This window comes from Cupressus sempervirens, chromosome 10 (genome assembly GCF_028749045.1).
Source record: "Cupressus sempervirens isolate cs-2001-9-10 chromosome 10, ASM2874904v1, whole genome shotgun sequence".
Classification (NCBI taxonomy): Eukaryota; Viridiplantae; Streptophyta; class Pinopsida; order Cupressales; family Cupressaceae; genus Cupressus; species Cupressus sempervirens.
Window position 1 is genome coordinate 740910043 of NC_143127.1, and position 12738 is coordinate 740922780.

Here is a 12738-nt window from a genome sequence, read left to right on the forward strand (position 1 = left end):
ATATGGTGGAAGTTGTTGGTATGAATTGATAATGGTTTTGTAAGAGATGATGTTAAAAGAATCTACACTCTAAAGAGAATGTTAGAAGTGGTTATTTGAAGGCCTATTTCAATAATTCATCTCATGTATCTTATTTTGAGATAGTGAGTCTTATCTTTAGGTCCTTTGTGTCTTTTCCTAATATAATGTATCTTGGAAGTAAGTTTGGTAATAAGCCTCTTGCAAAAAATTTATCATTGTGAGTTAATTATCAATATTTATTTTTCCTCATTGGGTTTTCCATGTAAATATGGTGTTTGCTTGTGCATTGTATTCAATGTTATATCTTTCATTGTTTCTATTTAAAGTTACACATGTTTGAATCAAAGTTAAAGTTAAATTTTTATAAGGCACTAATTATGTGAGAGTCCCCTTCTGAAAGTAAATGCTACACCTTCAACCTAGTCACTAGTTCAACTATAAATAATGTCACACATAATATTTTTGATGTCTCATAAAAATTGATGTTGATTCATCCCACTTCTTTTTTTCTCCATTGATCCAAATCTTTAAGTAGAATTAACCCTTGATGAATCATTGCCAAGTGAGTGGGGGAAGATATTCATAATACTAACATGGAAATCACTTTAAATTTTTAAAAATAGAAAATTTGGTGATATTCTATATCTAAAAATAAATCTAAAGACAGTAAAGACAGTATACTATCCGCAGTTACTGTGACCAGAAGACAGTATACAATATGCATGTTTGAATTCAACAATGGCTGAAATGCATATTTGAAGCAAAACTATATGGACATGGCAAAATCAAAACAAAACATGCTGCGCACATACCTTTTACCAATGTAGCAACAGTAAGATTTTTGGAGGGTTAAGAAGCTTTAGCAGAATACAATATGCTCCAAACAATATGCAGCACACAAAATGCTCCAAATCAGAACAAGGATGGGTATAAAGAACAAGAAACGCACAGATGAAAGGAGCAGGCTTTTCGCGTCTTCTTTTTAAGGAAGTTGGTGTGGACTTTAGTGACATTGATATGAAGTTGGCATGTAAATTTTGGTTGGTGCTAGCGATCCCATCTCAGCATAAATTGCTGCCTAAACTCACCACCTTTCTTCCTCTACGCGTCTGTACTTTTGTTTGTCAGAGTCTGTTGTAGAGTACGGTCGCGGAATGTCATGGGTGATGCCTGAACGATGGCATGAGGCATGAGGATGGGGGGCATGGATACCCAGGCAGTCAATCCTCCTGCGTGGGTAGCCGTTGCCATGTTAATGGACCTACGTATTTAAAAAAATATCGGGCACTGTTTGAAAATAGTTGCCGCTTTATTAATTTAGGACCGCGCGGCCATTTAAAACCCTGTAGGTATAGTGTTGACTTATGTTAGCATAGGTACATGCAGATTCACCACCGACGGAATTAAACAGAATTAAACAAAAATGTAAGTGGTAAGTTATATATATATATATATATATATTTTTTAATATAAATTTTATTAAATTATTTCGAACACCCTCCCACAAGTAATTCAAACTTATATATATATTTTTAAAAATATCGATTTCAATTAAATTTATTTTATTAAATCTTATCAATTATAAAATTTAAATTAAAAAAAATCTCCAATATATATATATAATTATTTAAATAATTTGTTATTTCTTTAAATTTTTTTAAATAACTTTTATAATATTAGTCTGATAGGAAAAATACGTCTAACCATTCAAATTTCTAATTTAAAATTTTCTTTAAAAGAATACTGTCTCTTTTCAATATAAAATTTATATAAACAAATTTCTTCTCTCTCTCTCTTTTTAATAAACATTTCCAATAAGAATTTAGAAAGGAAACCTAGATTACTCAGTTAAATTCTAAATAATAAGATTTGTTTTCTTTTTAAATCTCAAACCCTCCCTGGTTAAATATCTAATTTGCAAAATTAATGGACAAGATTTTCTAAGAATTTTCAACCTCTATGTATAAAGAGAAATTAACATGCATACTGGAAATTCATAGAATTGAAAGCACCGATCACAAGAAATATCCAGATAGCTATTCAACAAACACAAAGAAGATAGGATTATCTAAACAACATAATTTAATTAGTGATCACAACAGAAGGCCCTACTTGAACCTAATGCTAATATGCAACTAACCGAGAATTGTGAGAAGATTCACTTTCAAAATTTGTGTCCAAATTCTCCTTTAAAATTTGTGTCCAAATTCATTCCCAAAATTTGTGTCCAAATTCCTGTCTCTCAATAATGAACCCCCTAATTGTGATAAAGAGTTCTCTCCTTAAATCAGGGCACTAATTGTGCATTCACCCAGGAGAACTCCATGCTCTAGACTCGAACTCCAAATTAACTTTTATTTATCTTTTCTATTATCTTTTCATGCATGTCAAACGAATTATTTAAATTACTTTATTTAATTTCCACTTGACTTCTTTTTAATTAATTTATACTTTAATCTCATGCACACACACCGTGCAAACTTGAATCTTTTTATAAACTAATATCTTTTCACTTCTTAATTTAATTTAGAAACTTAATTGATAAAATATTTATTAACTCAATTAATAATAATATTTAACATTTATTTAAAAATGAACTCTAAATATATTATTATTAAATTAAATTAATATTATCACGTTCTAAATTTATACTTATAACTTTTATCTTCAAATTTAATTCTTTTTATTTAATTAATTTCTCAATTAATTAAATATTAAAATATCATAATAATTTTCCATTAAATTAAATCATTAATTTAATCTTTTAATTAGACTTAATTAATAGAAAATACACCAAAGACTCATAAAACAACATATGAAAACCCATCATAGCAAAACACATACTTAATCAAACAAAAATGGTTATAATCATAAATTAACATCATTCGACGCATTCAGAGGGTAACAAACTCAGATACTTGTCCTAATTGTTAGTTAGGACAAATGGCTTAAGGGTTTAGGATTTGGACTTAAGAATTTATCTCCCTTCTCTTACCATTGAGATAATGCGATAGGATACACTCATCCTGGCAATTCAGGGAAGTTGATACCTGGTACCTACAACCTACATAAAATTCATGCATGTACAAACACAATATTCTAAGCTAAACAGGAAATGGCAGGAAGTGGTGCATCGTGTAAATCTCGAGTAGCAAGTAACTACGACTCCCTTCCTTAACCACATCAGAAATGGCATACATAAAGAAAACAAACATGCACACCATACACATGCAAGTATGGGGTAAGTATCCATAAGAAAACACATGTGATAATTATCATCAATAACTGAAATTATTGAATAATTATCATGCATATATGAAATATAGAGTACCAAGTAATCTCATCATAAAGTCAACTGAATCTAGAACAATGTCCAATAATCTCAAAACCATGCTACTAGTAATCAAGCATAAAACTGGCCTAAAAGAGTTCGACAAGGATAACAAAATGCGAACTAGGGGCAGGCACTACATCCACCCCCCCTAGACTTAGGCTTAGTCCTTGAAGCCTACATGAATAATAATGCTAAGAACTCGCTGTGTAGGTCCTATGAACCCTTTCCCCCTGTAAGAGAATATGACTCTATTGAGAACACTATAGCACACTTAGAGCAATATGATTTTGGTTTAATTGTAAACCAAAAACCATATTGATCCAACATTCATCATTTTTAACCATTATTGCAATAGATCTCCAAAAAAATCTAAACAAGAACCACATAATGCTTGCAAGAAAATTAAATACATACTACCTTAAAGCATAGATAAAGGATACATGTTTTGAAAATGGGATACATTTCAATTTTCAGTTTTATGTAAAATTTTCAGTTTTGAAGTCTAAGTGTTGAAGTATGAAAAATATACAACTAAATATTTAAGTTCTGATTCAGTTCAACTAGTTCAAGTTTTAGTTTGAAAGAGATATGCACAACAGTTTGAAGTTTCATTTTAGTTCAACTAGTTAACACTAGTGGTGTTCTAATATACCCAGAGCTCCCAATGTAGAAACTTAGGCTCTGATACTAGATGTAACACCCCGCCAAGGGACCCAAAAGAAATGACCTAAATTTTTACTAAGTGTGCCAACATTTTTTTTTTGAGTTAATGCTTCAGCTATATTTTATCTATTATTATTATTGCTTCTGCTATATTGTATCTATTGTTGTTTATTATCTTTCAAAAAAAAATTGTTTGCCAAACTTAGTGAAACTTCAAGTTAATTTCTTTAGGTTCCTTGGTGGGGTGTTACATGTGGAGGATCTTGAGGTAAGTCACTTAGCACGAGTTAAATGATTTTATTATTTTATTATTTGGATTTTGGAACATGAATGCAGCTAGATCAATTTTGTTGTTATGATAAGATGTAATAAGAACCTTTTAAAAAATCTCTAAATATACATGTTTAGAAGGAAATACAAAAAGATACATGTTTAGAAGCAAAGAAATGAACATTCACATATCTCCCTTGAAGAAAATCATAGAGCTAGGGCATGAAAACAAAATCACAAAGCAAGGACACAACATAGCAACAAAATTGCATCACAATGGCATGGCATTGAAAAAAATCATAGAACAAGGGCACGCAAATGAAATCATAGAGCAAGGGCATGATGATAAAGTGCAAAGATCACAAGGGCATGGCAACCAAATTATAGAGAAAGGGCACGACAACTAAATGCAAAGATAAATAGTAATGAAATCATAGATCAAGGGCACAACAATGAAATGCAAAGATGATAGCAATGAAATGCACCAATGACAAGGGCATGACAATTTTCATAGCTCTCCACCCTCTTTCATGCTCGGCTCTCCACAATCAAAAAAAATGGGAAAATATTTATGTTGTGTTTTTTTTTTTTTTTTTTTAATACTCTTGTTGTGGCCTTAATTATGATGCCATCATTAGTATTGCAATTATGTCGGGGATAGATACAAAAAAAACATGAAAATGACCACAAATTACACTACAGTTACAAATTATTGTCATAATTTGACCTGAAATGTTGTAGTGGTTTTCCATGTCCTTAAGATGACATCCTTTATTGATCATCATTGAGAAAACATGAAGTATGATTCCTAATGAAGATATGGTTGTCACATCATAGCATCCATCCATTGACCATAGATGAATACAAATCATTATCATTAATCATGCAAAGAAGAGATAGTCACAATTGTGTGTGTGTGCATATGTATGTAGTTTCCTATTGAAGAAAATAGATAGTCACATTATCAAAAATTAACATGATATTATTTTTATCACTACCTATGGAAGATTAATAAAATAATGACAAATGATGATAGATAAATTTAACTTAAATAGGTCCAGTGAACTCATTCTAATTAAAAATCTAGAGATTTTTCATAATAGTATTGCCATCCATTTAATAACATCTCTTAAAACTAAAGAAAATTCATTTCAAAAGATAATGTATGTGATAGTTAAAGAGAATTGATCTGAAGATAATGTATGTGATAAAGAAAACACACACTTCATATCAAAGAATAAATTATGTGCATACTTTCATAGTTTACAAGGAGCTTGTCACCAAAAAAATGTTCTTCAATGGAGGAAAAAATTATGGGGGACATAATTATGAAAAAGTTGTTTCTTCCTATTTCTAATATAAATTTAAGATTACTGAACTTGCTATAGTAATTGTTTATCACGGATGGGAAGATTGAATAGTCTCAAACTCACTAAGATCTAGCCTACATTATCTATCTCAAAATTTAATAAATTAATTTATGGTTCTCCTGCAATCATTGAGTGTAGTATATATGAAAGGCTTATTAATCCATCTATATAATTTAGAATACATGAAAACTATACAAACTCATTTCATCCTTGCAAACAAATCTGATGAATCAACTGCAAGATTGAGAAAGCAATCACTTAATATTTAGATAGAAGCCACATTTTCTAATAGATCTTCAAACCCAAAATTGAAATGCAATCTAATAATATCCAAACTTCAAATAATGATATAAAAGATAATAAAAACAAAGATAAAAAAAAAACAAAACAAGATTTTTATTATGAATATGGACTAAAACTTTCTCAACACTAAAATGCCTGTAGGAGCTCCTAAAATGAAAAATCATATAACATTTGGCATAAGAATTGTTAACCAGTTTTGCCTCATCCAAAAAATTGGAATTTTTAAGGTGGTAGCCATGACCAATGTCCAAGTTTGATTTTTCAAATATATCTGACTTGTCAAATATAATAGGGATATGTAAAACCTTTTATATCTCTAAATTTTAAAATTTACATATTTGCATGTTATATCCTTCTAACAATCCAAGTTGCAATCTTGCAATCATCCCCTTTTTTGCTCCATCACTTCATTCACTACTTAACCATCAAGAGGGCCACAATGATGTGAAATGGTCATTTAAACAATGTGCATGGCTTCACAACAATTAAGGGAGACTGTGTAGTTAGGGCTGATGTGGAAGGTGAGAGCATTCAGTTTGAGAGGGTTTCACATGTTTGTAGCTACTTAAGGTTAACTAGAGGTTGTGGTTATGATGGTGCAAGAGTAGCCAATTTTACTTGTTTTTAGGTTCACAACAATCAAAGAGTCAAGAAGAAGACAAATTGTGAAGTAGTGATCAAACATAATGAAATGGCTTTGTGGTTTTGCAGGATCAAACAACTAAGAGAGTAAATTAGTTACAAAGCCATGAAATGAAGTTGTCAACAAGTAAAAGAAAGAAATAAAGGTTGGCAAGGTGGAAAAATATTTGAAAGGCATTGGGCCACATGGATGGGTTAGGCAATTAACTGCAATTGATTGATGATATGGTTGATTTGTCATAGAGGCATGATTTGATGTAGTTCTTTAATGGTGAATAAATCCTTGATTACTTGTAAACACTATTTTGAGTGTGTGCCATGCTTAGTAGATGCAAATTTCATCCTTTCTATTGTATGGTTATCCATCTACCTTGCTAGAGTAGTAATGGCCATTATTTTTTGTCTCTTCATGCTCTGATTTACATCCAAGTATTAGATTTCTTGCATTTGAGTGTGTCTGATCAAATCTTTCTTGGATCAGCAATAATGGTTCTTAATAGATGTAGGAAGTAGTTGAGCTTTGGCTTAAGGCAAAAGTTTCTCAGCTATGCTTGAGCTATAAAAGCAAGTTGTGTAAACCCTCTAAGGGTCAATATTTTCTATGATATTATAGTAGTAGTATTCTATGCATTGTTATTGTAATTCCCCTTTTTCTTGTGAATGAACATAATTACCAATTATATCTTATTCTTTAATTAATATATCATGCAACATCTTTTTCCTTATATTGATGCATTGCTTTCATTCTTTGGTAATATGTAGTGTTTATTTGTCTTTGAATGATATCGAGTGAAGTCCCTTCCTTATACCATTTCATTCATTTTTGATCTATGCATGATTTTTGAGTCAAAGCTAAGATAGAATCTATGTATCTATGGATTATATTGATGACCTATGCTTCCTTGGGTAGGGATAAGATTGAACAATACTATTTGGTGTATCACCCCTCTTAGATTAGAATAGGTAGTTTTATTTCATGTATTCCTTCTCCCTCTTCCTCTCAAGAAATAGTAAGGTACACCCTAATAGTAAGGAAGATAACCTTCTCTGGAGACTCAATCTCTAATTGCAAAGTCCCATACTTTCAAGATTGTTTCCATGTTACATAAGGTTGCCTTTAGGTAAAAAATTTAGGCAAGGGTGTAAAATTTCATGTCAACAAGAATCAAAATAGATAAGAGGCATTGATCTAAAGGTATGAGGTGGTAAATAAATAAGGTTTTAGTTTTTTCCCTCAAGCTCTCTTTCTTTTCATTTCATGATTTCCAGGGTTTGGCTCTAGTTTGAAATGAGGGTTTTATGTATTCACTTGCTTTCTACCATTCACTTGAGGGTTTGGCATTCACTTTCTTTCTACCTCCTACAACTTATAACCCCACCCCACCCCACACCACTATTTTTAGGGTAAATTCAAAGGCCCCCAAACATATTATTGTAAGGGTAAGGGTAAAGGCCCCCAAATAGATTATTGTAAGGGCAAATTATTGTCCCTACTATTCCCCATATATTTTAAGGGTCTGTGTAGAAAAAAAATGCGAAATACAATATAGGGCTAGTGCATTACCCTAGGTTCCAAATGACCTACTATTATAAGGTGGTTAAGATCAAGAACACGAAGCAAAGGAAGCATCTGAGTAGTAGACATAAGAATAAGTGGAAACAATAGTCAATGTTCATTCACTACAACTAGCCAAGCAGTCACCTCACCTATCATTATGAAAGAAGAGGCAAGGGCACCTATAGCAGCAGAAAATCTAGTTTCATATCCTACGATAGTAAAAGATCCAGTAGCAAAAATATAAAAAGCAATAACAAGAGACCAGATAACATCCTACAACTTATAACATCCTTTTGCATTCACTTGATTTCTACCATTACTAAAAACAAAAATGAGCTTGATTTCTTTGTCATTAGATCACTTGCATTCAAATGCATTTGAAATGGCATGGGGTCGATGACTTACCAGAGAAATTGGCGACACACTTGTAGCTCAATCCCTCCTCTCACCCCTACATGTAAATAAATGTAGTTAAAATACATCCTTCTGTGCACCTTTTTTTTAAAAATAATCCATGTTGGTTGAATTTCAAGCAACTTGGGAGCTTAACAAAAAAATTTAAAATCAAATGGAAAATGACATAAGGTCCAAAATTAAGGTCCAAAATTAACACCAAATCTACTAGTGCATTATAGATTGTGCAAGAACATTGATGATATAGCAAAATGTTGTAATCAAATATTGGAAGGAAGCAATTAGTATGATAGTTCATACCTTGAACCAAGTTCAACTGAAGAAAGATACAAATCAAACACCTTATGAATTATGGTATGGCTATAAACCTAATGTCTTTTATTTCAAAGTATTTGAAAGAAAATATTATATCTTAAAAGAAACAAGGAAATGCAAATTTGATATGAAAAGTGATGAAGGCATATTCCTAGGATACTCCAACAAAAGAAAAACATATAAATGTCTGAATCTTACTACTCACAACATTATAGAAAGTGCACATGTACAAATTTATGAGTTTGCATAAAAGAGTGAACAAAAAAGCAACAAAGAACTTGAAAACTATAGAAACTTTGTCTACTATGAACCTGATACTTTACCTAAAATTCAAGAAAATGGAAATCAATGGCCTTCACCTCCTAAGTCCCCTAAATCTCCAATTCAACCTGAGTTACAACCAATGAAACCCAAGTCATAGTTTGAGGGACCCGAGTCTGATGGGGACACAACCCAAGCACAGAATGGACACAACAAGAAAGGGAAAATTTTATTAACTGTAAAAATATGCTAGTACACTTAGTGCAAAGAAAAAAACTCCAAAGCATGCCCTATGGGCTTACAATAGCATAAATCTGGAGATAAATTCTTCTCCCAGTACCTTCTCTCAAACTCCACTCCTAATTGTCTTTTACAATGCCAAAATAATTCTTAAATACACCCCGAAGGGTTAAGGATTAGGAATACATTCTAGAAAGTGCTAGTAGGCATCCAATGACCAAATAGAAGGCTCTAGAAGTCACATTAGAAGTTGGCACAAAATTAGAAGAATCCAGAAATGGTAACTGAACTTTCGGGAGGCATAACTTTTGAACCGTAGCTCTGATTGATGAACCATTTGCATTTTTGAAAAGATCTCGAAGCACTCTATAGCCCTATGGACCAGCTTCACTTGTCCTCCATTTTTTGGCCCTATTTAAGGTCATTTAATGCCCCTAACTTGACTTTGAAGCATTCTTAGGATGTCTTCAAAAATTGAAAAACTGCGATAACTTTCAAACCGTGGGGCCTTTTGACTTGATTCTTTTTTTCGAATGCTCTAAATTACAATGAAAATATTTTGAAAAATTTACACCTTCTAGTTCACCAAAATTATGGCTCAATTAAATATTCCTATTTTTTAGCATTTACTCGTATCCCAAGGTGATTAAAAACTCTAACCCAGAACACTAATAGTGGAATTGTGAGAGTTGGAACCTTTGTTTGACCCAAATGGGTATCCAAAAATGAAAACACATGAAACAGAAACTAAGTCTAAGTACATTTTTTTGGATGACACAAGATTACCCTTATACCTCTGGATGCTCCTACATCAGACACCCAGGGTAGATTGAAAAGTGACCCTGTCACTTTATGAATGGTAGAGGAAATCCCAAATGGGAAACCTCGGCTATTGATATCCAAGTTGATTCCTTGATCGGCCATCCTTTCCACTTGACCAAATACTCTTCATACTGCCTATGTCTGGTACTCCTACCCACACGATGATCTAGAATGTCTTCTATCTCCTTTTTAGAAGTAGGAATTGGACATGCCTCTAACATCGGCTCCTCATCTGCACCATCATCCTGATACTCTGTTAAGTCTGCAATGTTGAAAATAGGAGAAATGTGAATACCATCTAGCAACTTCACCTCATATGCATTTCCTGAGTCATGTTTCTTAAGAATTTTGCAGGGGCCAAAATTCTTTATTTTCAGCTTGTTGTAAGTACTGGCTAGAAATCTTTCTTTTTGTAAGTGTACCATGACTAGATCCCCTACTTGGAATTCCTTATGTCTTCTCCTTTGATCAGCCCTAGCTTTATACTCTTGATTCATCTTGGTAAGGTGTGCTTGAACCTCCCCATGTAGATGCTTGATATGTTCAGCAAATACTTTAGCTTCAACACTTGTCCTCTCCCCTTGCTCTATCTTCCTCAATTCTGGTGCAGTCCTGGGGCTACTTCCATATACAATTTGGAATGGTGATCTACCAGTACTCCTATTTACAAAGTTATTGTAAGAAAACTCCACTTGTGGTAGAATGAAATCCTATCCCTTGGGCTTATCCCCAACTAAACATCTCAGAAAATTGCCCAGACTTCTGTTTACCACTTCTGTTTGGCCGTCAGTCTGCGGGAGATGTGTGGAACTAAATTTCAAGTTTGTTCTCAACTTTTTCCACAATGTTCTCTAGAAATACCCCACAAATTTAGTGTCTCTTAGAAACTATACTCCTTGGGAGACCATGTAGTCTTACCACCTCTTTGAAAAACAAGTCTGCAATATGGATAGCATCATCGATTTTGTGGCATGGAATGACATGTGACATTTTGGAGAACCTATCAACCACCACAAATATTGAGTCATTACCCCTTTGTGTCCTTGGCAATCCAAGAACAAAATCCATACTTATGTTCTCCCATGGCTTTGATGGAATAGGCAATGGTTGATATAGTCCAGTATTGTGACTAAATCCCTTGGAAACTTGACAAATTTGGCAATTTTGTACAAACTTATCCACATCTTGTGATATTTGAGGCAAAAAATAATGTTCTTTAAGAATGGCAATGGTCTTATCTTGACCAAAATGTCCTGCCATACCTCCACTATGTTTCTTCTTAATCAGATTTTCCCTCATGGATTTCCTTGGAATGCATAATTGACTGCCCTTGAACAACATACCATCTTGAATCAGACAGTCTAACCACTTAGTTTTTTCTACAGCAATAGACTCTTTACAAGCTTTCCATGCTTCAGGAAAATCAGGATCCATAGGGTATAGATTCTTGACTTCATCAAACCCAACTACTTCAACCTGCATTACTATAAGCAACAACTGTCTCCTACTTAGTGCATTTGCAACCATGTTAGATTTTCCACTTCTATGCTTCAACACAAATGTATAGCTCTGTAAGAACTCTACCCACTTCATATGCCTTTGATTCAATTTACCTTGGCTATTTAGGTATTGTAATGGCTGATGATCAGTGTACAAAAAAAATTCCTTTGGCAATAAATAATGCCTCCATTTCTTTAAGGCCTAAACTATTGCATAGAACTCTTGATCATAAACATAATACTTCTTTTTTGCACCATTCAATTTTTCACTAAAATATGCAATAGGCTTACATTCTTGGCTTAATACAGCCCCAATAGTGCTGCCACTAGCATCACAATCCACCTGGGACACCTTTCTAAAATCTAGAAGTGCCAATACAGGTTGTTCTATCACCTTCTTCTTCAACAATTCAAAACTTCTCGCAGCTGCCGCAGTCCATTTGAACTCTTTTCTATCCCCTCTTATTGTGTCAGTTAGGGGTGCACATATGCCACTAAAATTCTTAATGAAATTTTTGTAAAAACTAACTAGACCATGGAATGATTTTACCTCAATAGCAGACCTTGGAGTAGGCCATTCCAAGATGGCTTTTACCTTCTCTGGATCCATTTTGAGACCTTCAGGTGATATAACAAACCCCAAGTAGACTAACTCCCTTTTTGCAAAGATACACTTCTTTAGATTAAGTAATAGTTTCTCTTCCCTTAACCTTTCAAGGACACTACAAATATGCAATAAATGTTCTTCCAAAGTCTTGCTGAAAATTAAAATATCATCCAAATAGACAATAACAAATTTTCCCAAGAACTTCTTAATTACCTTATTCATAAGCTGCATGAAGGTGCTTGGGGCATTTGTCAATCCAAAGGGCATGACTAACCACTCATAAGGACCCTCCATGGTCTTGAAGGCTGTTTTCCACTCATCTCCTTCTCGAATCTGTATTTGGTGATAACCACTCTTGAGATCTATCTTTGTGAAGTATTGAGCTCCACTCAAGCAGTCCATAAGATCATCCATTCTTG